The following is a 26000-nucleotide window of genomic DNA, read 5'->3' on the forward strand; positions in this document are numbered from 1 at the left end:
GGGGTACGCGGGGGAACCCGTTTGGCCCCTCCGTGGACTCTTTAACTCTTCCGTCTCCCGAGCTTCCCAAGTCCCGCCCACGGGCCAGGACCACCCTCTGGCACCTAAGAATTAACCTGTGACGCCCAGACTGAACAAGGCAGTCAGGGTCGAGTGTCTGCGGAGAGCTGCAGACTGGCCCCTCCGCTCCTGCTGCCAGCGCTCCGCCCGCTGGGCCCCATGCGACCCGCCGCCCTGTGCTCGGTCTGCCCCTGTGGCCGCCTCCTGGGGGCCCTACCTCAGCGTCTCCCTGCCCCCCTGGGACGTGGTCCCCGAGTTCTGCAGAGACAGTGCCCAGACGGTTAGGGTTATCGGGGAGAGGGCGGTGCGGTCGGACCCGGGGCTGGGGGTGGCCGGGGCGGGGGTGGGGTTGTTCCTGGGGAGATGGAGACGCAGGGAAACGCGGCGCCACCCCAGACCTGCAGACCAGACACAGAGCTGAGCGCAGCGTTTCTCCAGCACCCGCCACGCACACGAGATGTCCGGAGGAAGCTGTCTACCTGCAGCCCAGGGCTGGCCTGCCCCTCGCACCTGGGAGAGGAGCCCTCGGCTTTGGGGAGTCGCTGCCCTTCCCCACCGGCTGTGCCCAGCTCTCGGCACCTGGAAGCCGGCAAAGACTTACCTGGAGGCTGCCATGACGGGCTGCGGTGGTGGGCGGTGGGGTGTCTCAGGGTCACTCACTGGCTCCTGGGGACGGCGCAGGCGGTGCGGGCACTAAGACGCCGGCCCTGGGTGCCAGGGGGTCTCTGCCGAAGGCCGGGAGGTGTGGGCAGGCTCTCCAGACACAGATGCAGCTGCACCACGGCTGTGGGAGCCGCCCGCTTCCTCCCTGCGGACCTGTCGTCGGGGACTGCAGGCTCCCGGCCGGTGTGCGGGGAGGCGGGAACTGTGCTCCGAGCAGGGCACCTTCCTCGCACCCCTGACCTCCCTGGGACGCCCCGCGCCCCGCCCTCCTTGGGGACAGCAGCCGTCCCTGCACACAGCCCCCCCAGGAGTCACCGCTGGCTTTGGGGACAGAGAAGCAGCGGTGGGAGCAGCAGGGAACGACCTTCCTTCCAGAGCCAGCCCACAGTGTTGGGAGACCCCGGCCTGGGCGGGGGGGTGCCTCCCGTGAGCCTTAAACCGTGGCAGGACACCTGCGGTGGGGCCAGGCACGGCGCACTGCTGTTCAGCTCAGGGCTACCCCGGGCCCTGCCGCCAGCAGGTGGCTCGTCAGCTGCCCATCCCAGTTCTGCAGCCTGGCCCCCAGCTGCAGCATGGTTGCCTGGTAGCCACAGGTCAGAGTGCATCTGCTGGCAGACCCTGCCCCCTGGGTTTCGATGCAGGGGCATGCCACTGAGTTTCTTTCATTGGGTCAGCACACGTGGCTTCTGCTCGGAGCTCCATGGGGGCTGGCGAATACAGACACCACCCTCGCCTGGGCTCCCCGACTCCAGGGCGATAAGCTCAGTGCTCCCGCCTTCCACCCTGCTGCCCCAGGTTTGCTTTGGGGTCTGGTGGTCTCTGGGAGCTCATGTCCCTGTAGAAAGACTGACTTTCTAGATGAGACATCTGGTCGACCATAGACCCTGGCCATGGGGCCCTCCTCCCTTCTCTGAAGAGCTGGGACCACAGATGAGGCGCGTGGCCTCCCTGAGCCTGGCCCCCCTGGGCTGTGACATGCGCTGTCGCTATGACCTTGGACGGCCCAGTGCACATGACCCCGGGTTCCTGTCTGCAGACATTCCACCTGCACCTGTCCCCGAGGGTCTCTGAGGGACACCAAGGCAAGTGTCCTGTGCGGCCACTGGGGCTGCCGCCTGGTGGCACTTGCTCCTTGACTCCTTTCTTGTTTCTCCTGCAGAGGAGTTTGGTCCTCCAGGCTGGAGGGGCTGGGGATCCGGGTCAGAGAAAAGGAGGGTTAGGGTTAGGGTAACTCTGCACAGGATGGGGACAAGGCTCAGAGGCCCCTGGCCAGACCTGGCCCCCGCCCTCCTCCTGTGCTGCTTTCCCTGGGGAGCGTGCCAACATCGTTTGTAAGCTCAGTGATGTTGCTGACATACAGCGTGGAGGGTACACCTGGGACTCGCTGCACAGCCTGCACCAGAGTCCACACCTGAGCCCACAGCTGAGCCCCTGTACAGCCTGAATGGCTAGGCTGGACCTAATTAAACGCAATGTGGTAATAACTACTTTCAGCAACCAGAGTGGTAACAGCAATACTGAATATCTAAAAGACCTCAGAGAGAACTGAAGGCAGACACATTTTAGATGCAGCTGCTGTTAATTCAGCCAAAGTTGGGGGTGCTGAAATGCAAACAGATTCACTAGGAAGGTGAACTTCCTAGTGAAGGGCAGAGAACCCACTTTCTGGTTCCCTAGGGAGTGGGCGTGGCAGATGGGGGCAGCTACACCGTCCTCCCCTCCAGCTGGGGGCTCGCCCTGACCTTCCTGGCCGGGCCCTGCCTGTTTCCCGGGTGGACTTCAAGGAGACCCCAGGGCAGGGGTGACCTCGTTTTTATTCACGACACATACACTGCGTCATGGCCAGCGTCCTGCAGGTACCAGGTGCCCCTGCTCGAGGCCCCTCAGCTGGCACTGGGACGCCACCTGGCGTGAGCTGCCCCAATGGGAAAGCTTTTATGTGCTTTTTCTCTTAGTTGAAAAGTCAGAGAGGCCAACTTGTTGACATCGACCCTGCAGTCCAGATGTGCTCATAGCAGAGGTAGCCAGGCACTGCCTTCAAGAAGGCACTAGGAAGTTCCACAGCTCTCATCAGAGAGGCGCTGGGTCAGGGCAGACCAGGGCAGATCCTTGAGTTCCACCGCAGTCAGGGCAGGTCCCTGCCCCCAGCGACCTTGAGTGGCCTGGGTGGGACAACACAGGAAAATGAAATTGATGTGAAATCCTACTCCAAACAGTAAGAACTGTTCTAGTCATAAGTATCTACCTCTTCAGGCATCGGTAAGTGAACATTGCCTTTATTCTGTGGTGCTCTTTCTGGATTCTACTGCAGCAGGCCCTTCAGATGGGTGCAAGCCTTGTGAATCCTCAGGTTTTCTCTTTTCCCAGTGCATGCACTACTTAAGATTATGCAGTTTGCTGTTGGTTTTGGTATGTAGCATTTTTATTATCACTCAGTTTGAGGTATTTTCTAAATGTGATTTATTTGGAGGATTATTTAGAAGTGTATTCATGACTTCTGCATATAAGAACTTTCTAGTTATCTTTTGCTACTAGTTTATAGATTAACTGTAATGAGAGCAAGAAACATACTTTATGCAGTTTCAAGCTGTGCAAGTGTAATGAAACGTGCTTTATAACTAATTACGGTCAGGTTTGAAAATGTTCCAAGTGTGTATCTCTGCTGCCATCTCGTGGAGATTTGGGGGAATGACACCTTAGTGGAGGTCCACAGAAAAAGTGGTTATTCTAGTTGAATATCAGCGACTGTGGATTGCAATGGTATTAGAAGCGTGTTTCATAACTTTTCAATTTAAGGACCTACTAATTACCATTTGTTCCTGATTTATAAACTCACAGAAATGAGAGTAAGAATTATATTCTATATAATTTTAGTTCTTTGTAATTTTTTAAATCTTACTTTATGGCTCATTATGGTCACTTAGGAAAATGTCCTAAGTGTGGTTCTCTTCTCGTCTCAAGTGCATCTTGGGAAGGACACCTTAGTGCAGGCCAGCAGGAAAGGCTGTCAGCTGCAGTGAATGATCTACGAATGTGGAATGGAGTGGCACTTAGTCGTGGATGTTATTACTTTCATATAAATGGACTTCGTAGTTCATTTTTCCTTCTCCCCCATGTATAACAGTGGTGTCTTTACGTCAGGCACCCAGGCGCCTCTCCTGGGCCAGACCTGTGTTCCTGTCTCAGCTGTGTCCATGTCTCTGTGGTCCAGTGTCCAGTGTGTGTCGGCATCCTGGCAGCATCGGTGTCCCTCCCTTGTCCCCGACACGCTAATGTCCCAGCCTTGCCGAAATCATGATTGTGTCCAGGTCCCCTCTGCCTTGATGTCCTGGCTGACCAGATGTCTCAGCTGTGCCCCTCTCCTATCTTTGCTGAAGTCCAGGTTCCCCTGGTGTCCCAGCCGCACTTCTGTACCGTCTGCGTCGATGCCTCAGCCGAGTCAATACGTCAGCTGTGCCGCTGTCCTTTCTGCATTGATGTCCTGTCCTGCCTGGTATTTGTTCATGCTCGTGCCCATACTAAATGTTGAATGTCTCGTATTGATCCAATTCTGATATTTTGATTATTATCCCAGGTGTTAGAGCCAACAAGGTTTGTGGAAAATAATCCCTTTTTAGTCCCCCACAGTTTTGAAAAGATGGCGGTGTGGAATGAATGGTGACACAGTGCTAAGTCCTGAGCCTGTTGCCGCTGAGAGATCATGGACACCTGCCCTCCAAAGTCAACATTCTTTTTGTTCATTCTGTCTTTGGCCCATTGTTGCTGGGCTTGGTAAAATGTGGAAGTTTGCATTTAGGGAGACTTGAGTTTTATCTTATTGAATAACAGGTTTGTTACAATGTGAGGATCCGATTCAATTTCTGCCTCTGGCCTCTGGCAGTGGGGCCCCAGAGTCTGGCTCCAGCTTCAAATTCTGTCCGTGGCATCCTGGTTATAGATCTGCGTCCTGTGTCCAGGGTCTGTGCTTCAGAGTCAAAATGTATTCGGTTGTGTGTCTGCAGTCTTGCACCTCTTAGGATGTGGCTTTGTGTCCTGGGTTCACATGCGAGGTCCATGTGCAGATGAAGCCTTTGGTTCTGGTGTATGGAACCTGGTATTAAAGGTCCGGTGTCAGTCCCTGGCATCTGGTGTTTGGCCTTCAGACTGCATGGTCTGGCTCGGGTGTGGGCACATGGCTTTGGGTTTGGGGCTTTGGGCCTGGAGTCCTGGTTTTGGTTTTGGTTTGCTCCAGGGTACAGGTTTTGGAGTCCAAGTCTGTGTCCAAGGTCCCAAGTTTGGCTCTGGTGTCTGGTGTCTGTCAACAAATGATCAATGTGTTAAATTCAATGCCAATATGAGTCCTCAAGTGTATGGAGTTGAGGTAGGTTAATAAAAAAGGTAGGAAAATTCTTTGGAAGTGGAATGGGAAAACTGAGCTTGATGGCTAACTAAGGCCTAGCAATTTATAGCCAGGTAACAAATCTGAGGATTTTATCTTCCCTGACCAAGGACATTTGAGAGAGAGCAAATGGTTCAGACATGCCAGACCAGGCAGGGGAAGAGCCACCTCAGTCCCAGCCCTTCTCTGGTGACTCTTCTGAAGGAGAAGTCCACCAGAGAAGGACCCTGACCACTCTGTGTGCTCGCTGTGTTGCATCAGCACATCAAAGGGCGCCCCTGGAAAGCTGAGTGTTCTGTGGAGCTGACTCTTCTGAGACCTCCTCTAAAGTCCTCCACATTAGAAAACAGGTAAAACCCTAAAAAAAGGACCTAGCATGCACTGTTTGTTGAGCACATGTGTGCCTTCCCTGCTCTTCTTTTCTTAATCGTGTATCTTTTTTTCTTTCTCCCTATCTGCAAAGGTCCCCAGGAGACTTGCAGCCAGGGGAGCGGTGGGCAGCTCATCCCTGGCTCACCCCCAGATCCTGTCTCCAAGGTCCTTCTTTGTGCCTAACTTTTCTGTTTCCCCAGAAGCAGCTCCGCCTACGCTCACTCTTGTTGCTGTGATTTCACCTCTTCTATCTGAAGCCCTTTCTTTGTTTCACTGTCCATGGATTTAATATACAAACTCCCAAAATTCCCTAGCTTTGCGCTGTGAAATTTTTACTGCACAAAGTCAAGAGTCTACATGTATGAGACCTTGCCAGAGCAAAACTGCCTTGGGTCCGGTACCTTTTTGGTGACAGAATAACCAAATTTTGTGTATTCATTTAACTGTAGGTGGACATTTGAATGCTTTCCACCTTTTGGTTGTTGTTAACAGTGTTGTTGTGAATAATCATGTATAAGTTTGTTATAACATCTGTCTTCAATTTCTCAGGTATGTGTTTCGAAGTGGAGTTATTGAACACAGTAGGGTAAATTTTTTGAGGCAATGCCAAACCATTTTATATAAGGTCTGCCATGTTTTACATTCAGCCAAGTAATGGTGAATCCTAATTTTTGTTTGTGCTTATAAACATTTCTCAGTTTTGCTTTCTGAACTATAGCCTTTGTAGTGACTGGGAAGTGTATTGTGCAGTGATATAAACATTGAATGTTTTCTCTAATTTCTTTTTACCACTCTTATGTACATATTCTGTCTACAAGGTTCTATTAAAGTTCTTTAAAAATATAGATATCTCTCCATTGATGAGTTATACAGTTCTTTGTTGTGGTAACAAGAGTCGTATCAAGAGTATAATGTACAACCATTTTCTTCAATTCTGTGGGTGGTTTTCTTACTCTGTGAATAGCTTCTCCTGTTATCCAGAATTTTTTAATCAGGAGGATACCACATTTACTCATTTACTTTAATTGATTTTGCTTTGGAAGAGTATGCCATGATATGCCAGCAGCAGCCTCCTGCATCTCATGTCTAATATGCATCATTATTGCATCATTTAGTTTGCTTGATTTAATATAACTTTTTTTTTACAGAAACCTGCTTTATATTTTTAGACATTAGATGTTTACATTCCAAGGGTTTACAGGTTTAAATAGGAAGACAGACTGTTCTCTGTGGTATGATGTCCAGAGCCAGGCATCTGGAGTCAGGGACAGGCTTTGGACACCCAGTCCAGTGTCTGGTGTGTGGCATGGTTCAGGGTTAGGGTTAGGGGGTTGCGGTTGTGGTTGATGCCATGACTTGTCTTTAACTTCATTTGAAACCATTTTTATGGACTTTACTGTGGCAGCTGTCGTCTCAGCATGCATTAAAAATCTGACCAGAACTCATAAATATTTGGCCATTTTCGTATTAAAGATGGATGAGCATAGCGACATTATTGCACATTAGGCTTTGTCATTTCAAGAAAGGTGAAAACTCAAGGGAAATGCAAACAAAGGTCTGTGGTGTGTGTGGAGAAGGTGCTGTAACTAACCAAATGTGTCAGAAGTGGATTGCGAAGTTTCATGCTGCAGACTTCTCATGTGCAGTTGCCCTCTGGGTCATAGGGACAAGTTGCAGTGCAGAGCCATCCAGTCCAGATGTTAACTGAGGACAGGCCATGTTATGGCATGTGGGAGCAGGTGACATACTCAAAGTATCCTAATCAATAGCATCAAAAATCATCTGCACTGGCACAGTTATGTTAATTGCTTTGATGTTTGTGTCCCATAGAAGTTAAGCAGGGAGGAGGGGGGAACCTTCTTAGCCGCATTTCCAAATGAATTCTCTACTGAAAAGTAAGGAAAACCTTCCAATTCCAAGACAAATTGGGGGAGGGGATGAACTGTTGATATTTGACACTAATGTGGAACAGGAGAGACTGTGGGCACAGGGAGGGAACCACCACCACCCACTCCAAAGGGCGGTCTGCACCCAAAGGAGGCCATGCTGTGTATGTGGTGGGGTCATTAGGGAGTCCTGTAGTAGGAGCTCCTCACCAGAAACCAGGCGGTTACTTCCAACAAGCACTGCTCCCCGTCAGACCAATGGAAAGCACCACCTGAGGGAAAGAGTCCTGAATTTGTCAGCAGAAGACACGTGATCTTCAGAGAGGATAAGGTGAGAACACATGTTTCTCTGTGGTGACCAGGAGAAAACGGTTGCAGCCTGGCTGTTCTGATTCATCTACAGTGCTCACCTACCCACCCCTTTGGATTGCCATTTATTTCAGCCTTTCCAAAGTTCTCCTAATGGAGAAAATTTTCCATTCTGTGGAATGGCACCTGGGAGATGTCTCTGCTCCAATATATAAAGATGTGGGAAGATGGAATGGTGAAGCAGCCTGAAAGATGGCAGAGGGCAGTGGAACAAAGCGGTGAGTATGCTGTCTAGTCACGTTGTTCGAGAAAATGAAAAATGCCTGCCAGTGCATCTCACAGTGAAAACCGAAGGAACCTTGTGGCCAGGCCCCTAGAAGTGTGTTCTGAGTGTGCATCTTGGCTGCCATCTCGTGGTCATTTTGGGGAATGACACCTTAGTGCGGGCCAGCAAGAAAAGTGGTTGATTCCAGTGGAATATCAGTGAGTTTTGATGGCAGTGGTATTTCCAGGTGCATTTGAAAACATCTAAATGTAAGGACTGTTCTGGTACCTGGTGACTGGTTTCCAGATTAAAGGTGAAAGGAGGAAAAAGTGTGTCTAATGTGAAATTTTTCGGAACTGGCTTTGTAGCATAATAAAGTCAGGTTTTTAAAAATTCCAAGTGTGCTTGAAAATTGTTTGTAATTGGCTTTGTCTGTTGCAGCTTCCTTAAACAATGAGAAAAGTAAAATTTATTCAAAATTTTCCACCCAGAGGTAAAAAAAAGTACTATCTATCATTTTATATACATGCCCCTCCGGACATGTCTGCGGGCTCATTTCCTCCACTGTGCCTGGACTTCATTCATTTTCTGATGGAGGTTCCCTGTACAGGAGCAAAACTTGTACGTTTCTACTTGTTTCTAACATGTGCATTTAAGGGTGAAGATTTCTTCCTGGAATTTTGGTATGTAGTGTTTTTAGAATTATTCAGCTCATTATTTTGTAACTCAAGTAGTGGTTCATTTTGGAGGTTATTTATGAGTCTATTTCATAAGCACCAAACAACAGAATTTTACAGTCACCCACTTTCAATGAATTCCAGCTTAAGTGCTATGAGAGCAAAACACACACTGTACATGATCTCAGTGCTGCGATGCTGGGTGAAGCCTGCTTTATCCCCAGTTGGCCAAAAGGTTGGTTTGGCCCCCACTACCCCTGACTTCATCCCCCATCTCCCCACCCCCATCACATGGCTCTGGGTTCACATACTTGTCTTTAACCTCATTTGAAACCATTTTGTTATACTATACCATGACAAATGCATCAGTGTGAATTAAGAAGTCATCAAAATTGTTGAGTGTTTGTGTGGCCATTTTCATATTGAAGTTGGGTGAACACAAGTAATATTTTTGGTATTTCAAGAAGGGTGAAAATGGCAGTCAACAGAAGAAAAGATTTGTGGCGTGTACAAGAAGGTGTTGTGACAGATCGAACCTGTCGGAGTGGTTTGCAGCATTTTGTGTGGAGGTTTCTCACGTGAAGATGCCCCAGGGGTGCACAGACCAGGTGCAGTGGAGAGCCACTAAGTCCAGATGTTCGCTGAGGACAGGCCATGTGAGGCCAAGTGGGAGAGAGGACACATACTCAAAGTACCCAAATCAATTGTGGAAAATCATTTTCACCAGCATGGTTACGATAATTGTTTTGGTGTTTGGGTTCCACACTTGTGAAGCTGGAAAAAAAAGCAACCACCATTCTTGACAGCATTTCCACGTGGGATTTTCTTCAGAAACATAAGGAAATTCTGTTTCTGTTTCCAAGACAAATTTTGAGGGTAGATGAACAGTTGATACTTCACAATAACGTGGAGCTGGAGAGATCATGGGGCCAAAGAATGGAACCATCATCTGCCACTCAAAAGGGTGGTCTTCATCTAAAGAAAGTGTGTAAATGGTAGGTTAGGGTCAGGGTCAGGGTTAGGTTTAGGGTTAGGGATCCTGTCTGTAGGCCCACACTCACTCTGCCTTTAGTGTGAAACCAACTATCAGGTGGAAGTGAAATGTCCAGGGTAAGGCCAGCCCATGGAAAATTAGGTGAGGGGTGGGTGGATGTGGGGTTGTGGGAAGGGGTGTTTGAAGTGAGTGGGGGCAGGGAGCAGCTTCAGCTGGTCTGTGAGGAGCTGAAAAGGGTGCTCAGACTCTTTGTGGGGTGCGAGTGTGAGGTCTCCATGTAAGTGAGCCATTCCTGTGGGACCACTTCTCGTGAGCACGTCTCATAGACCACATACCAGCTTTGGGAGAGCATGACTTCTGGTCCCAGTTCAGTGAGTATTGCCAGGGCCAGCTTCACAGGCTCTCAGGAGATACAGCCGAATCTGAAGTCTAGGTACTTCGGGGGTAAGTGTTGTAAGCTATAAAAACAAGAAACGTTACCAGTGACAAAGCAAAGGCCCTGGGAGGCTTCTTCCATGTCCCAAAGAATGTAGTTTGTAAATGGCAGACCCAGGCTCACATCACTTTTAGAGACCAAATGGTTAGGAGTTTCCTCTGTCAGAACTGCTGCAAAGTACACGAAGTGCAAATAACAAAAGGAGCCATTTTGGGTTAAACAGAATTTTTTCCCTGTTGTCTGTCAAGAGACCCAGCTAGACGAGTAAAGAAAAGGCTTCTGGTGTCCCCACAACAGTCTAGATTATTATAATTCAATTGTTACAAATATTCTATATAGAATTATTTATAATTCTATAAAACTCTTCCACGTTTTTCTGTGGTACTTTTTTCCTAAAATGAAAATGGCCTTGTTTGTTGCGGCTTATTGAAACTATCCAGAAAAATGAAGTTAATTGAAAATCCTACCCCAAGGAACATTAACTGCTACCTCTTTAAGTGTACCCCTCCCAGACACGTGCACGTGCACATTTCCTTTCTGCTACTTTCTCTGGATTTGACTCACTATGCGGGGGTCTTTGTGTGGGTTCAGAGTCGGCGGATCAACAGCCTTTGTCGTTTCCTGCTGCGTGCACTGAAGATGGCGCATTTCCCTGTAGCTTGTGGTACGTAATGCCTCTCAGTTCAAATTACTTTCCGACTGCAATAGAGGCTTATTTGGGGGTTAATTAGAAGTGCATTTCATAACTTCCAAATATAAGGACTTTCCAGTTACCTTCTGTTACTGAATTCTAGATTAACTGCAATGAGAGGAAGAAACGTTACTTTATATAATTTCAGTCCTTTGAAGTTTGTTCTAACTTGCGTCATAGTACCAGTGTGCTTCTCTGCTGCCATCTGGTGTTCAACTTGGGAATAACGCAGTGCAGGTCCGCAGGAAAAGTTGTGAGCAAAGTGGATCACCTAGGAATGTGGAATCCGATGTTATTTAGATGTGCATTTCATCAGTTTTAAAACTAAGGACTTTTTAGAAACCTTTTGTTACTGATTTCTAGATTAAGTGCAGTAAGTGCCAACAATATGCTTTACATAATTTCAATTTTTTGAAGTTTGTTGAAACTTGCTTTACAGTACTACAATGTGATCACTGAAAAAATGTTCCCAGTGCTCCTCTCTTCTGCCATCTGGTGTTCACGTTGGGAAAAACCTTGGTGCAGATCAGAAGGAAATGGGTATCGTGGATCATCCCTAAATGCTGAATCCAACTTTGCTGCTCATGTTAAGTTTATTTATTTATTTTTTTAGGATTCTATTTATTTATTTTCAGAGAGAAGGGATGGGAGGGGAGGGAGAAAGAGAGGGAGAGAAACGTCAATGTGTAGATGTGTGTAAGAGATATGTCACTCCGTTGCCTGTCACATGCCCCAAACTGAGAACCTGGCCCACAACCCAGCTGTGTGCCCTGACCGGGAATCCGGCCGTGACCATTCGGTTCACAAGCTGGTGCTCACTGCACTGATCCACACCAGCGAAAGCTCATGTGAAGTCTTTTATATCTCTACAGGGTTTTGTTTTTTTTTTAAATGAGTTTGCAGGTTTGATCCCTGGTCAAGGCACATGGAATTGGAGACCTTTTGCTTGGCAGGCAGACACCCAGCCCACTGAGCCACAGTTGCTTGAGTCTTGACTGGTGTGGTTCAGTGAGCTGGGTGTCCGCCTGCCAAGCAAAAGGTCTCCAATTCCACTCCCAGTCACAGCACATGCCTGGGTTTGAGACAGAGATAGTCAGGAGAAAACTCCGGAGGTGCTCCAGAGCTGAGATGAAGGGCATTGATACAGCACAGAGACCCTGTTCTAAGACCTGTTGTTCCAGCTTTCTGGAAAAGTGCTGAATCACGGTGAATCTTGAATGCAACTGTGCAGAAGATGCTACATGACCCCTCATCATCTTCATTATAATAGCAGTATAATAAATCAGCATTGCGGGAACACCTTCCCGGGTGGTCAGTCAAGAAAGATCATGGGAGACCACATGCACAGTAGCTTTAAAGTAATATAAGTAAACACCCAGCTCCCTGCACAAGGCGGTCTGAGACCATGTGAACTATGTGAGCAAGGCTGAAACAGAAGGGCCTGTTTACAACTTAGCTTTGAGGGCCACACACCATTTTTGTAACACAGATCAGCTTGGTTGTGTGGAGGAAGTGTACAAGTGCAGGGGTGATAGCATGTGGACTTGGGGGACACCTTGGAGGCTGGCAGCTACACTAGGAATGTGGTTTGCTGCTGGAGGGGAGGGAGAGGGCACAGACCTCTCTTTATTCATCTTGGATCGTGAAACCTTCTGGGAGAGCTCCAGGGTCTGTCCTGGTGGGGTGGTTGTGCCCATCACTTGGCAGTCTGTGGGCTCCCCTCCCTACTGTATTTTAGTGCCAGCCCCTCTTCCAGCATTACACCAGGACTCTGCCCCTCTCCTATGGCCCATGCTGAAAGGTCACAGAACACTGAGTTTATGGTGTTCTCTCTGGGCTGTGCTGGTCTGGGGAGAAACAGGGAAGGGAAATGAAACCCAAGAAAGACACACACCTTTCTTTTAAAAAGCATAAAAGAATGTAATAGTGGATATTTATTATTGAAATCCACATAGTTTATGTAGACACTCTTCAAGACTGGCACTAGGAGGACAGAAAGGTCATCATTCCAAGTCATGGGGGTGGGTGTCCCTGTTTGGTGAACCCACCCCAGCAGGAACAGGGTGGGTCATGCTTAGGTCTCCCTCATGCAGGAGAGGGTATGATGGGGTCCTCACTAATTGTTCACCATCTCTGTATATTGAACTCAGCTCTGGTTCTAAGAAAAGTGTGACCTCTGGGAGCTGTTAGCACCCTTCCTAATGCTTATGCAGATGTTTACCCTGTTCTCATCCTGAGTCTCGCTGGACTCCCACCATTGGGATCATGGGAATTTTGTGCTCCTGGGCCATTGTGGACAATATCTGGGAATGGGTGTCCAGGAATGACCAACATTGTGTATGTCCACTATCTCATTACACTTCACAAACAAAAGTTTAAAGATACCGTAAATAATAATTTTGAGATGGTGTCAGTAGTGTATGAAGCCCTGTGGGGCCCAGGAACAAGGAAAGTGCATTACAGAAACTTGTGTTGTGGGCTTCATGAATGCCATATGCAGATTGGGTACACCTGTCACAGGAGAAACTCGGTTCTTCTTGCCAACGCGGAAAAGGATTACAGATCAGCAAGTGTGTTAGCGTGCAAGCAGGGTTTGTTAGTGATACGTTCTCATGGAAGAGGACGCTGAGATGGGAGTGAAAGGCAAGAGCACCAGGTCCTTTCCCCTGAGGACTTACATACCGGTAGTTGCTGGGGTGGGGGAGAAGTTACGTATTGATTGGTGGGTAAAAGTGGTGTCAGCTTCCACGGGGACTGTGACTACCCAAACGCAGGTATGTGTGGGAGTTGTTAGCCTGAATCCTTACCTCACTTAAGACCCCATTTGGCCATCTTGTAAAATAGATCCATGACAGAAGATTTCACGTTTAGGCAGTTACCCAGAGTTATCTATGGGCTCTTTCTGTAAGCACTAGGGACCATCTCATAAAACAGACAGTGGCCAGAGACAAGCTATTAGCCAAATTTGTTTCATGGGTCCTTTCCTTGAGTTCTGTGGATCCCCTCCCATCTTCTAGGCCTTGGGACAAATACAGTTTGAAAGCCTTTCTTTGCCAGGTACTGGAAATGATACCTAGAATTTGAACGTGTTAGCATGGGGCTTCTTGGCATCTGGGAACATCTGGCAACAGGATTGAGCCAGGTTCAGGACTGCTGAGTTAGTGGGTGAGCCATGTCTTCCTCGTCCTCCCTGCCTTGGCTTTACCATCTATCCTACCTAACACAGCAGTGCAGGCAGGTGCTGTTCTCAGCAAGGGGTGGGTGAGGGTCTTGTTTCACAGGTCACTCTCAGTAGCACCTGCCTGTGTTGAGGAGGCTCTGAGGGTGTGCAGATCAGTGGGAGGGTGGTGACCTGGAGGGAAGTACATGCCCCACCTCAGGCCTCCTTCTCAGGGCAGCTGAGTCTACGTGGGGAAAGCAGTGGGGTCTGTTCAAACTGTGAATTTGGCTACACACCCGTACCCTGTCCTTATCTTCCTTTGTCCAGTGCTAAAGACCCAGAAGACAAGGGCACCAATGGCTGTTCAGCAGGACTTGTGATCTCAGCGATCCTCTTGCCAGATTCTGTCTGTGCTGACTCAACTTTGAATGTCACACAGAAAGGCTGGAGTTCCCATTTCCATTGTAGACTAGGAAGGAGCAAGAGAGAAGTTGAGAATCTTGCCTTAGGTCACAGAGCTGGAGAAGACCGAGTTCAGACTCACACCCACTATGGACAGACATGGAATCTGTATGCTGTGCACCAGGAAATGCTGACCCTGAGGGGGCAGCAAGGAATGAGGAAGACCAGGTACCCAGACTGAGCCAGGCTCACATCTGTGCTCAAGCATACACTGCTGCCTGCTGTTCACCTCTGAGGTTCCGGAGGTTGTAGGAAACTAGAAGAGCCAAGAGAAGCCAAGGGAGGAGGGTAGGGAGCTGATTAGGAGAAAAAGGCCCCACTTCCCAGGAGTCTGGGGAATTCCCTTCCCAGGTGAGTCTGTCTCAAATCCCTCTCTCTGGGCAGTAACCAAAGCAGACTGACTCCAGATTTACATTTGCAGGAGTTCAGTTCCTGTGGCTGAGAGTATGAGTTTTTGTGGCTCTTCAGGAAACCTCTGGGTTCAGTGATGGGGAGAATGAGATTGGTGCTCACATTCCCATATCACTGTTGTCTATCTCATCTCTTGTCATGAAACTGGAGGGTTTGTTTAACCAGTTATTTCTGTACTAATTATACTCTTGGGGAGCGTGAGCCCCTGTAGACTTCCTATGGCTGTTGATATGCAACTTAATGCTAATGACTCACTTCTCTACCTGCAAACATAGGGCTTCTCCAGAGTGTGTCCTCTGGTGTCTGAGGAGATTTGACTTCCATGCAAAGCCTCGCCCACACTCCCTGCAAACATAGGGCTTCTCCCCAGAGTGTGTCCTCTGGTGTGCGATGAAAGTTGACTTCTGTGTAAAGCCTCGCCCACACTCCCTGCAAAGATAGGGCTTCTCCCCAGAGTGTGTCCTCTGGTGTGCAATGAGAGTTGACTTCTGTGTAAAGCCTCGCCCACACTCCCTGCAAACATAGGGCTTCTCCCCAGTGTGTATCCTCTCATGTGTGATGAGACCTGACTTCCATGTAAAGCCTTGCCCACATTCCCTGCAAACATAGGGCTTCTCTCCAGAGTGTGTTGTCTGGTGTGTGATGAGATGTGACTTCCGTGTAAAGGCTCGCCTGCACTCACTGCAAACATAGGGCATCTCTCCTGAGTGTGCCCTCTGGTGTGTGATGAGAAGTAACTTCCGGGTAAAGCCTCGCCCGCACTCCCTGCAAACATAGGGCTTCTCCCCAGAGTGTGTCCTCTGGTGTTTGACAAGATCTGACTTGCATGTAAAGCCTTTCCCACACTCCTTGCAAACATAGGGCTTCTCCCCTGAGTGTGTCCTCTGGTGTGCAATGAGAGTTGACTTCTGTGTAAAGCCTCGCCCACACTCCCTGCAAACATAGGGCTTCTCCCCCGAGTGTGTCCTCTGGTGTCTGAGGAGACTTGACTTCCGTGTAAAGCCTTGCCCACACTCCCTGCAAACATAGGGCTTCTCCCCTGAGTGTATCCTGTGGTGTGTGATGAGATGTGACTTCTGTGTAAAGCGTTGCCCACACTCCCTGCAAACATAGGGCTTCTCCCCTGAGTGTGTCCTCTTGTGTGTGATGAGACTTGACTTGTCTGTAAAGCCTTTCCCACACTCCTTGCAAACATAGGGCTTCTCCCCTGAGTGTATTCTCTCATGTGTGATGAGACTTGACTTGTCTGTAAAGCCTCGCCCGCACTCCCTGCAAACATAGGGCTTCCCCCCAGTGTGTGTTCTCTGGTGTCTGAGGAGATGTGACTTCTGTGTAAAGCCTCGCCCACACTCCCTGCAAGCATAGGGCTTCTCACCTGAGTGTGTCTGGTGTGTGATGAGCCGTGACCCATCATTGAAGCCTTGCCAACACCCTCCATGCTCTATTGTTACAATTTTTGACATTCCTATTTTCACAAATAACTTGCCTGTGTGCTCTGGACTGTCTTTCTGGTCTCTACAGGCCTCTTCCTCCATCATTCTCTCATGCTCACTAGAGCTCCTCATTCGTTCTTTGGAAGGTTGGAAAAGGGGTCTTGAGATTCTCCTCTGACTGATCCTTTTAAGCAAAGGTTTGGACCTTTCTTTGACCTCTTGACCTTCAGCTTTATCATTCCAGCTGTGTGTACGAGTATGTTGTTGCTGCTGATTCTGATCCTCTGGGCAGGGGTCCTCTGCTTGGAGGTGTTTTCTTGCAGATGTTCCTGGAAGAATCTGAGAGGGATGATTGACTTTCACGTGTCGGCTGAGGAATTTCTGACTGGAGAAGGCCAGAGAGCAGGAGGGACATGGGTGCACCTCTGGCTTTGGTTCTGCTGAAAGAGAAAGGTTTGGTCAGGACAGGTGTTGATGAGAATGCCTGGGCCCCATGATTCATTCTTACTGTGGTGACAGTGCAAGCTCCCTCTCCCACAAAGTGTCCACTCACCATCTGTTTTCCTTCTTATTTTTATGCAGTGCATCTTCTTCAGAAATCCAGAAAGCCCACATCAAGGGTCTTTTCTAATATTGTCCATACTATGGAGTTCCAAGAAGCATCAGATGCCATTTTACTCCCTGTGTGGATGGAACTGCATTGACCTTTCCCTTTCATAGGTATTTTCTAAGTCATGTTAAAGAGGAAAACCATAGGCCCCAACTAGGAACTGCTTCTCTGTTTTCCAAACAGTAAAATAAAATGTCCTTCCTGCCCTTGCTCGTGTGGCTCAGTGGATTGAGTGCCAGTCTGCAAGGCAAGGAGTTGCAGGTTCAATTCGCAGTAAGGGCACATGGCTGGTCCCCAGTAGGGAGCATGTGAGAGGCAACCACACATGGATGTCTCCCTCTCTTTCTCCCTCTTCCCCTCTAAAATAGATAAAACCTTTTAAAAAATGTCCTTCCTCAAGCCTCACACCAAATATTTATGCTTCATTTCATTCAGTGTTAGCCCATTTCAAATAAATTGAGAAATCCTGTTTCAAATTACTTCTCCAACCACACTTCTTATACACCTGACTCCTGTTCCTCTCTGGTCAATCCACCATGCTCTCTCATTTGCAGATGAAGTAATTTCTGAGGGGATTCCCCAGTGGAGTTTGTTTTCTAAAAACTAGCAAAGCATAATCAGAACAGAGAACACACTTTCACTCATGAAAGTCCCCAGTGTCTCAACTCGGGTCATCGGCACTGCATTTCCAGGCTGCTAAGCATCTATCTGAACTCAGTTCTTACCCCCTATGCTGAGAGGAGACCTGAGTGACCCTCAGCCAATCCAATGCCCCACCTCTTTTCTTCTCTGCACTAGCTGCTCCCTCTGCCTGGGATCCTCTGCCCGAAGGTATTTTTGTAAATGTTATCTCCTGAGGCGCCCTTTCCGGACCACCTGGTACACTGCACCTCCCCTCACACTGATCCCTAGGCACTTGTCCTGGGCCTGGGTTTCCCTCCTTCACCCATCAGTTCAAGAGCAGTGATTCTGATCCTCATGTTAATCTGTATTTCCAGGTCCGAGGACCCTGTGCCCACAGAGTAGGATCTCACATGACAATTCACTGAAATGATGAACGAATGTGCCCTGCCTGAATGGTGCGGCTCGGTAGGTTGGGTGTTGTCCCAAAACTGAAAGGTTACAAGTTTGATTCCCAGTCAGAGCACATGCCAGGGTTGTGGGCCAGTTGGGGGTGTGCCATAGACAAATGATTAATGTTTCCCTTGTAAACTGATTTTTTTCTCCCTCCTTTCTACTCTCTGTAAAAATAAATCAAATCTTTAAAAAAAGATTTTATTTTCAAAAAAGGGGGGGGGAGGGTGAGGGAGAGAAACACCAATGTGTGGTTGCCTGTCACCTGCCCCTACTGGAGATCTGGTACAAAACCCAGGCATGTGCTGCAACTGGGAATAAAACTGGTGACCCTTGGGTTCACAGGTTGGCACTCAATCCACTGAGCCACACCAGCAAGGGAAAAATCTTTAAAAAATAATGAATGCTTATAAGAAATGTTTTATCTAGAAGTATGGAGGAAAATTAAGAAGAAACAGCTATTAAAGTGTGAGAAAAAATGCCTTCGTGAGAGAGCTGATTAGTGCCTGAAAACTTTTCTTTTTTGCCTCTTAGCCTTTCAACACTATATGTGGTTGTATATTTTGTGTATGAAATATTTTTAAAATAAAAAAATATAAACGTTTTGCCTAAGATCCAAAGGCATATGAATGGATTGTGAACTTCTGAAGCATCTGAGTTGAAAGTTTACTGACTCTAGAGTGGATTTTACTCTACTTAAGAGTTGGATCGTGAATATTTCTATGGAGAATTCTGTTTTCTTTCTATTTTGAAGAACAGTGGTTCCCACCTGTCCGGGCCGCGAGCTCTCTCTTCCACTTGCTGCCCCACTTGCTGCTCAGCTCCTGGCCATACTGGTCCCCGCACCAGACCAGCAGCTCACAGCCCGGCCTGACGACCCGGCAGGTTCGATAGAAAATCTGCCTGTGGTATTGAAAGGCCACCAGGTTCTGCTCTCCATCATCCCGGGCACAGTTCACATACCTGGGATTGAGGCAGATGAAGGGAAAGAAAACCTCAGTGATGAGTTCCCACTACCTGTCACGTTCATGTCCAGCTTCTCACTGATTCTTAAGGCCCTCAGGCTCTGGTGTTGCCCACTGCCAGTAATGCTCCTGGGGAATCTTTATTCACTGAGCGTCTGTCAGCATGTCATGTGAACTCCTGTCTCCAAGTCCTGTTTGCAGTGCTAATCCTGCCTAACACCATTTTCTAAAACCCAGTTTTAGACTTAACCTCCACACTGACTGGCCATAATATCCAGTGATCTGTGGCTTCTCCAAACTCTAAATCAAGTTGTCTCACACCACAGAACCTGGTGCTTGATCTAGGGTTCAGCTTCTAAATTAGCTCACCAATTATCCAGTACTCAGCCCACATCTATTTTCTCTTGACAGGCCTTTCTCCAACACCCCTACACTTTATTTATGGTACCATTCACTTGCCTGCCCAAGGTGACCATAGAAAATTGGAGGTCTTTTTTTACCTTGTTAAAATAAAGCAGAACAATAGTAGTCGATTCACATTCTGTTATCCCTGATAAAAGAGAGCCCCTCTCAGGAAAGGAGCCATGACCACTCTTCTGCAGGCCTCAGAGCCCGGCTCTAGTTAGAAGTGAGGCCGGGATCGTTTGCTGCCCTCACAGGTTCAGGCCACCATTGGTTTGTGCTACCTTGACACCGTGCAGTTCTTGGAAATGATAGGCAAATGCTTCTAAAAGCAATTGTTTTATGTCTGTCTGTGAGAAGTCCTCCATAAGGACATGGGTTGTGTGATCTGTTTAAGTAATGTATTCCTTCACCTAAACTGGAATATAATAAGTGCTTAATTAATGTTCATTTGATAAATTAAACTGTAATCCAGTGTCCCTGGTGAATCTAGGCTCTTCAAGCCCTTTCCAGTGCCCATACTGTGTCTAGCAGAGAGGTTTTTATTTTGAGGACATATGCTATACTTTTTTCCTCAATGTCCCCTGAAATGAAAGAACACTGTGTGGAGAAAAAGAGGAAAAAAGGATTAAGGGAGAGCACTGAGGGAGGCATGACGAGAGGGAAAGATATATGGGCTTGTGGGGGATGAGAGTCCCCTCTGGCACCCAGAGACCTGCTGACCTCACCTCATCCAGTTGGCCCAGGATCTGTCCTTTCCATCCACATACTCATAGCAGTTTCTCCCTTTGGCGATCTGTGTTTCAGAAAAGAAGTTAAAGACCTTTTATTTTTTTGGTGGGGAGTTAATAGTCAGAAGAATTATTTTACTCTACTGTCATCAAAGCTTTTCTAGCCTACTTGGGGATTCAACTGCCAGTTGTGACATGACATTTTTCTTACTCATCATCTACACACCCGAGTCTACCTGTTCAATCAGAGCAGGAGCCTCACAAGGGAGGAGACACTGTCTTGTGTCTGCACCTCTTTGCTCCTGCTTACCGTCTGATCCTTAAACAGGAGCTCTGTGTTCATGTGAAGTCCAGTCAGCACACAGAGCTAACCACATTGTCCCCTCCATGTCTAGCATGTAGGAGGTGAGGTCCCTCCAAGCCTCAGAAGGAATGTGGGAAGCCAGAGGACAGTGGAAGAGGTAAACAGTTCTCACCAGCCAGGAGTATCTGCTCTTGGCTGCCTCTTCATCTTCTGTGATGTGTCCTTCATAAGGGCCAAAGTGCAGACCCACTGGCAAGTCAGCTGCCTCATTCCACACTCCAAGCCCAGCCTCAGGGATGCTTGACGGCCCGATTCTCAACCCAGGGGGCAGAGTGAGGGCTGAGTGGTGGGGATGCCCCTTGTCCACTGCGCTGGACTTTACAAATGTAGGGGGCCCATGTACAGCACAGCTGTTGATGAAGAAGTTCTGACACTTCTCACAATCTGGAGGCGAGAGCAACAGGAGTTAGGGAAGGTATAATGCATGTTCCTGGATGCAAAGAGCTTCAGAGGGAGTCCAGCACTGACATAACTGAGACTGAATCCTGTACTCCAAGTCACTAGAGGAAGGGAATGATTTGGGGACTAAAGGACTAGATGAAATTATTGTATCATAACATGCTTCTCAGTGAGGGTCACTTACAAAGGTAGTCATCATCCTGGGGCTCGTTGACCTCTTGGTACACACAGTCCTTTCTTTCTAGTAGGCTGTACCTCTTCATGTCAATTTCCTTTCTCTTGAGTTCTGAGTTGGAGAAGGACAGACAGGTGAGCAAGGTTGGTGGGGTGTGGAGTGTTAGTTCCCATTTTGTCATATAGCACACAATCTCCTCCCATCAAATTATGACCTGTCCTTTTGCCTAGTCTGGTATTTTACTCCATTAACTATTGGTTCAGAAGAGTAAGACTCCACACTAACTACAGATGACTGATTCAATTTTAGTTTGTAGATCTTCCTATTACCAGGTTTACTTGCCAACCTTTAATCATTCATAACATATGTATTGAGTGCACTTTGTATGTTAGGCATTGATAAAGTCCTGGGCACACAACACCAATAGTGTGGTTGTTATTATCACAGATGGATTTATTGGACAATTTGCATGTGTCAATTGTTTTAAATTTAATGTAATGTTTTCAAACAATATGAGCAATGTTTCCCTATCTTCTCTTTACTTATTAGCATTCAGGAGCTCAGAGAATTTATAGGATTTGCCCAAAGGTCCAATGCTAACTTCAGCCTCAGCTTAGCTCAGCTTAAGTCCAGGCCCATCCAAAGTCTGCCCAACATACCTAGGTCATACTTATCAGCCCTTCTATAGGACTTAGAGGAACTAAAGTTTCCAAATTATTTTCTCTTACCTGATATTTGTTTAGTGTGCTTTTCAAAGGCAAATGTTTCTCCAGGAGGGGACACTGGTTTCTGGGCATGCTCTGAGTCACTTGCAGTCATCAAATGTGCTGTTCCTGACAATTCCTTCAAACTATATTCATTGCTTAATGGCACCCTGGATGTTGCCTTCAATATGAGTCACATATTAAAAGATAACATATTTTTTAGGGTTTATGATACATTTTATGTGCATGTCTTGAATACTTCAACCCTTGAAAATACCTACAGCGTATTAATAGGGGATAGGACCAATGTGGGTAATGAATCCAATATTAGAACTCATGCCTTATGGCTCTTTTCTTTCAACTGTCTGTATAATATTGAGAGTGAAGAATATTGGGAAGAGAATAAGGAAATAGTTGGCAGAAACATATCTACACAATAAAATGGTGATAAAATCTGCAATACCTTAGAAAGAGTATTTGTATTTAGATTAGCTGGTTCCCACCAATCTGTTTGAATAAGGCTGTATTGGTAGCTAGTGTTCTTCAGTTTCACGATCTGTCACATGCTAATTTTGAATGTTCTAGTGAATGTGCCATTAAATAATGCTGACCAGTGTTCTGTGAATTGTGTAACAGTATGAATGTGAGATTACAGTCCTGCTATCAATTTACCTCTCAGCTCTCTCCATATTTCAAATCTCACAGAAATTACCTTCAGCGTTCATTGATCATCCTCTAGTTTAATTTGTAACTGTGAAATTACTCATTCAGCAAACATTCAGGGCCCCTGATCTGGGTCTGTAACCCTTGAGAAGACTCAGGTATGCACCAGCCTCTCAAAGAGCTCACAATACAGAGGTAGGTGGGCTGAACAAATAATTCTGAACAGGATGAGTGGCCTCATTGGAAGTCAGAGAAAGAAGCTGTTACCTCACCTTATAAGAAATGGCATTTGAAATCAGTTCCAGACAGATGAGTTTCTATTGAAGAGCATGTAACCTATATGAAGCCCTTAAGTCATTTTATTATTTGTTGTTTCTCAATCATGAAACCTGCAGCTACTCAGGGGTGGTACCTAGTGGTATGCTCTTTGATTAGAGTGGGAGGCTGTGATCCTGGGCATTTTACATTCTTCTTCACTTGGGATCATCCACTGTACAAACGGACTACACAATGTACGCTTTCCTCAGTCGGTGGGTCTTAGTGCATCTCTCACTTCAGCACAGCAGAGAACTACGGTTGAAATCATCAGTCAGATGAATGATGTAATGACATATGGATAAGACAATGCAAACTTCAGAAAACTATGAAAGTTAATTTTTCTAGTTTTTAAAAAAGATTTTATTTTTTTGAGGGAGGGGAAGAGAGGGAGAAAAACATCGATCACTCGCCTCTCACACACACGGCAACTGGAAACCTGGCCCACAGACTAGGCATGCGCCCCGACCAGGAATCAAACTGGCGATCTTTCGCTTTGTAGGATGACACACAACTGAGTCATGGTGGCCAGGGTAAAACCATGAAAGTTCTAAGGAGTTTGTAAGTGGTTTAGAGAAGCAACTATGGGTTAGATTGCACTATCACTCATATTGTGACCTTAGACACATCATCAAACATTTCTATATCTCTGAAAGCTCCCTTCCCTCATCATAAATGGTGAGTTATAGTACGTGCCTCATCGGCTTGTTGTAATGTTTAAGTTAGTTTATTCACATAGAACTCTTAAAGTCTGAAACATTGTGAGAATGAAACAAATGGTAGTTACTATTGTTGCTGTAGTTGTTAACCATTAAGATGATGATGAGCCCTGGCTGGTGTGGCTCAGTGGACTGAGCCTGCAGACTGAAAGGTCACCAGTTCCATCCCCGGTCAGGGCACATGCCTGGGCTGTGGACCAGGTCCCCCACTTGGAGGTGTGGGAGAGGTAGCCTATTCATGTTTCTCTCCCTCTCTTTCTCCCTCCATTCCCCTCTCTCTAAAAAATCAATAAATAAAATCTTTAAAAATGAGAATGTTGGACAATGTGTTGAAGAGACCAGGAAAAGAAGGTGGCAGTTCCTAGGATACTTTCTGCATTTTTCTGCTGTTACCTGTATTTCTCTCCATGAGTAAAAATTTGTTGTCAGCAGGATTTGGAAATACTCACCTTCTGGTGTTTACTGTTCCCTTCTGAAGGCCACCCAGGAAGGTTTCACTGAAAGATGATGAGAAATCAATGTTTTGGTTGGTAAATGTTTCCAAAACCTGGAGATTCTTATTAGGGACACAATTCTGAATGACAGTAGTCCAAGAACAATCCCAGGATGACTGGAAAGTGTTTCTGAGGTATCATTAAGGCCTAGGCTTCTACTGGGGCCATCCACTAATTTCACTAGAATGTTTAAAAAAATAGGCAAAGTGTCATCTAGGCTTCACCCTTTGTTCCTAAAGCATCTATTGCATTTATTAAAGAATAAATTGGCCTCTCCTGACAAAAATGTAATAAAAGTAACTGCACAGAAACTCCGAGTCTTCAACATAACCCTTTCTCCGTCCTGTTGTCTTCATTCACACTGGCCTTGTCTGGGCTGAGGGCACCTCGACCACCCGGCCTCCTTTCTCTGGTATCCTCCCCTCTGGGCACATACCGGCCACCCACGCCCTTCCTCAGTCATTAGACTCTGGTCAGCACCCACAGTGTGCTGACCCCAGAAACAGAATCCCAGTGAAGTTGAAGATCACATCTTGACCTCAGCCGTGTGTCAACCCCAGACCCATGAAAGTGGACCGACCTCACCCTCCGAACACTCACGATACTGGACGGAACATGGGGCCGACATCAGGAAACCACACGGAGGTCAACCCCTCCCGACCCTGGCCCCCCCAGCTCCCGTCATCACCAGGGTGAACACTGTCCCCGCCCGTCTGTCTCCATGCAGGCCACCGCGTGGCCAGGTGTGGGACCCTCCTCACCGGCCAGACCCGCCTCCCTCTCTTGCGATGACGACTCTTCTGAATTAGTTACTTCTCGCTCACTTTATGTTCTTACACATTCACTGCTTACTAATGTGTCTATAAATACATGTGATTACGTCACCCACGTGAAAGTTGACGGGAACAGCCCCTCACTGTGCGACACACTGCTGTGCCTCTTGCTCGTTCGCTGCACCAGCAAACCTGTTCCCTGGTGACGTCCTGAGACGCCGCCCGACCCACACCAGGTCCGAGTCGGGAGGGCAGCGCTGGCTCCTCCCGCCGCTCACCTTGCTGCCTCGGAGCCCGTTCTTCATCCGAGTCCTCAGGGTCGTCCTCCTCCTGGAGCTCGGTGGCCCGCCTGCCTGCGGCGGTGACACAGGAAAGCCGGTCGTGGGGCCCTGAGACCTGGGAAGAGACAAGACCTCTGTCCTGAGGCAGAGAGCGTGGGGGAGGGACAAGCCCAGGAAGCCCGTGGGACTGGCTCCGATGGGACGGGAGAGTCTACAGCGAGTTGCCGTGAGCCCCGCACCCTCGTCAGCGCCGGCCCCGCTCTGACACAACGGAGCAAACTCCCCCCACCGGTGTCCATGCGGGAGGGAGCTGCAGGTGCACGGGGCCGCCAGAGTCGGAGCCAGCCCAGCGCCTGCCGGGTCTCCAGGCTCCTCCGGCCCGGTCGGCCGGCCGCCTGTGCTACCTGGTGAGCGCGGCTGGTGAGCGCGTCCGAGTCCCACTTCACACTCCAGTGCCGGCCTTTCTCCCCGTTGGCAGGGCGCCCAGAGAGGGGGACTCGGGCCCTGCGGGAAGAGGGGCTGGACAGGGCGGGGCCGCGCAGCCGCAGACCCGCCTGAGGGGGGGGGCGCTCTAGCCCCGCCCCCTCTCCCCCACGTGCCGCCTCAGCGCGGGCTCCGCAGACCCGGCCGGGCGTCTGAGGGACCCCGTGGGGCGGGCGGGCCTGTGGCGGCGCAGGAACCGCGCTTCTCCCGGGGAAGGGCCGGGAGGCGCCCCAGGGGTCCGGAGAAGCCCGCGCGAGGCGCAGGCGCAGTGTCCGGCAGACCGCCATCTTTCGGGCTGAGAGGCTCGGGGTCCCTCAGGACTCATCTGCGTCTTCCGGGCGGAGGACACTCAGCGCCCCGGGGGAGAGGGCCAGACCGCCGCGGCTGAGGGGGGGGTTGGGGCGTCTCACGAGGGGCTTCCGGGTCCCCACCACTGAGTCGGTTTCCAGGACGACGGCATTCGGGGTCTCTGAGTTTGGGGGGATTTGGTCTTTCCGGGCGGGCGGGCTGCAGGAAGGGCACCCCGAGCTGAGGGGAACTGGGGTTCCAGGCTGTTTGGGGGTCTGAGCGTTGGGGGTCAGGAGGCGTGGGGTCCTCCGGGTTAGCGGACGCGCCCCTCGGTGCTGAGGGGTTTGGGGGCCCCCCTGGATG

The 26000-nt window shown here is 48.5% G+C and overlaps 1 pseudogene; it reads right to left on the reverse strand.

Moving 5' to 3' along the window:
• Nucleotides 1–273: 273 nt before the first annotated feature.
• Nucleotides 274–25636, reverse strand: LOC123828713 (annotated as a pseudogene).
• Nucleotides 25637–26000: the final 364 nt, after the last annotated feature.

Source organism: Phyllostomus hastatus, unplaced genomic scaffold (genome assembly GCF_019186645.2).
Source record: "Phyllostomus hastatus isolate PE091 unplaced genomic scaffold, TTU_PhHast_1.1 phas_scaffold_1066, whole genome shotgun sequence".
Lineage (NCBI taxonomy): Eukaryota > Metazoa > Chordata > Mammalia > Chiroptera > Phyllostomidae > Phyllostomus > Phyllostomus hastatus.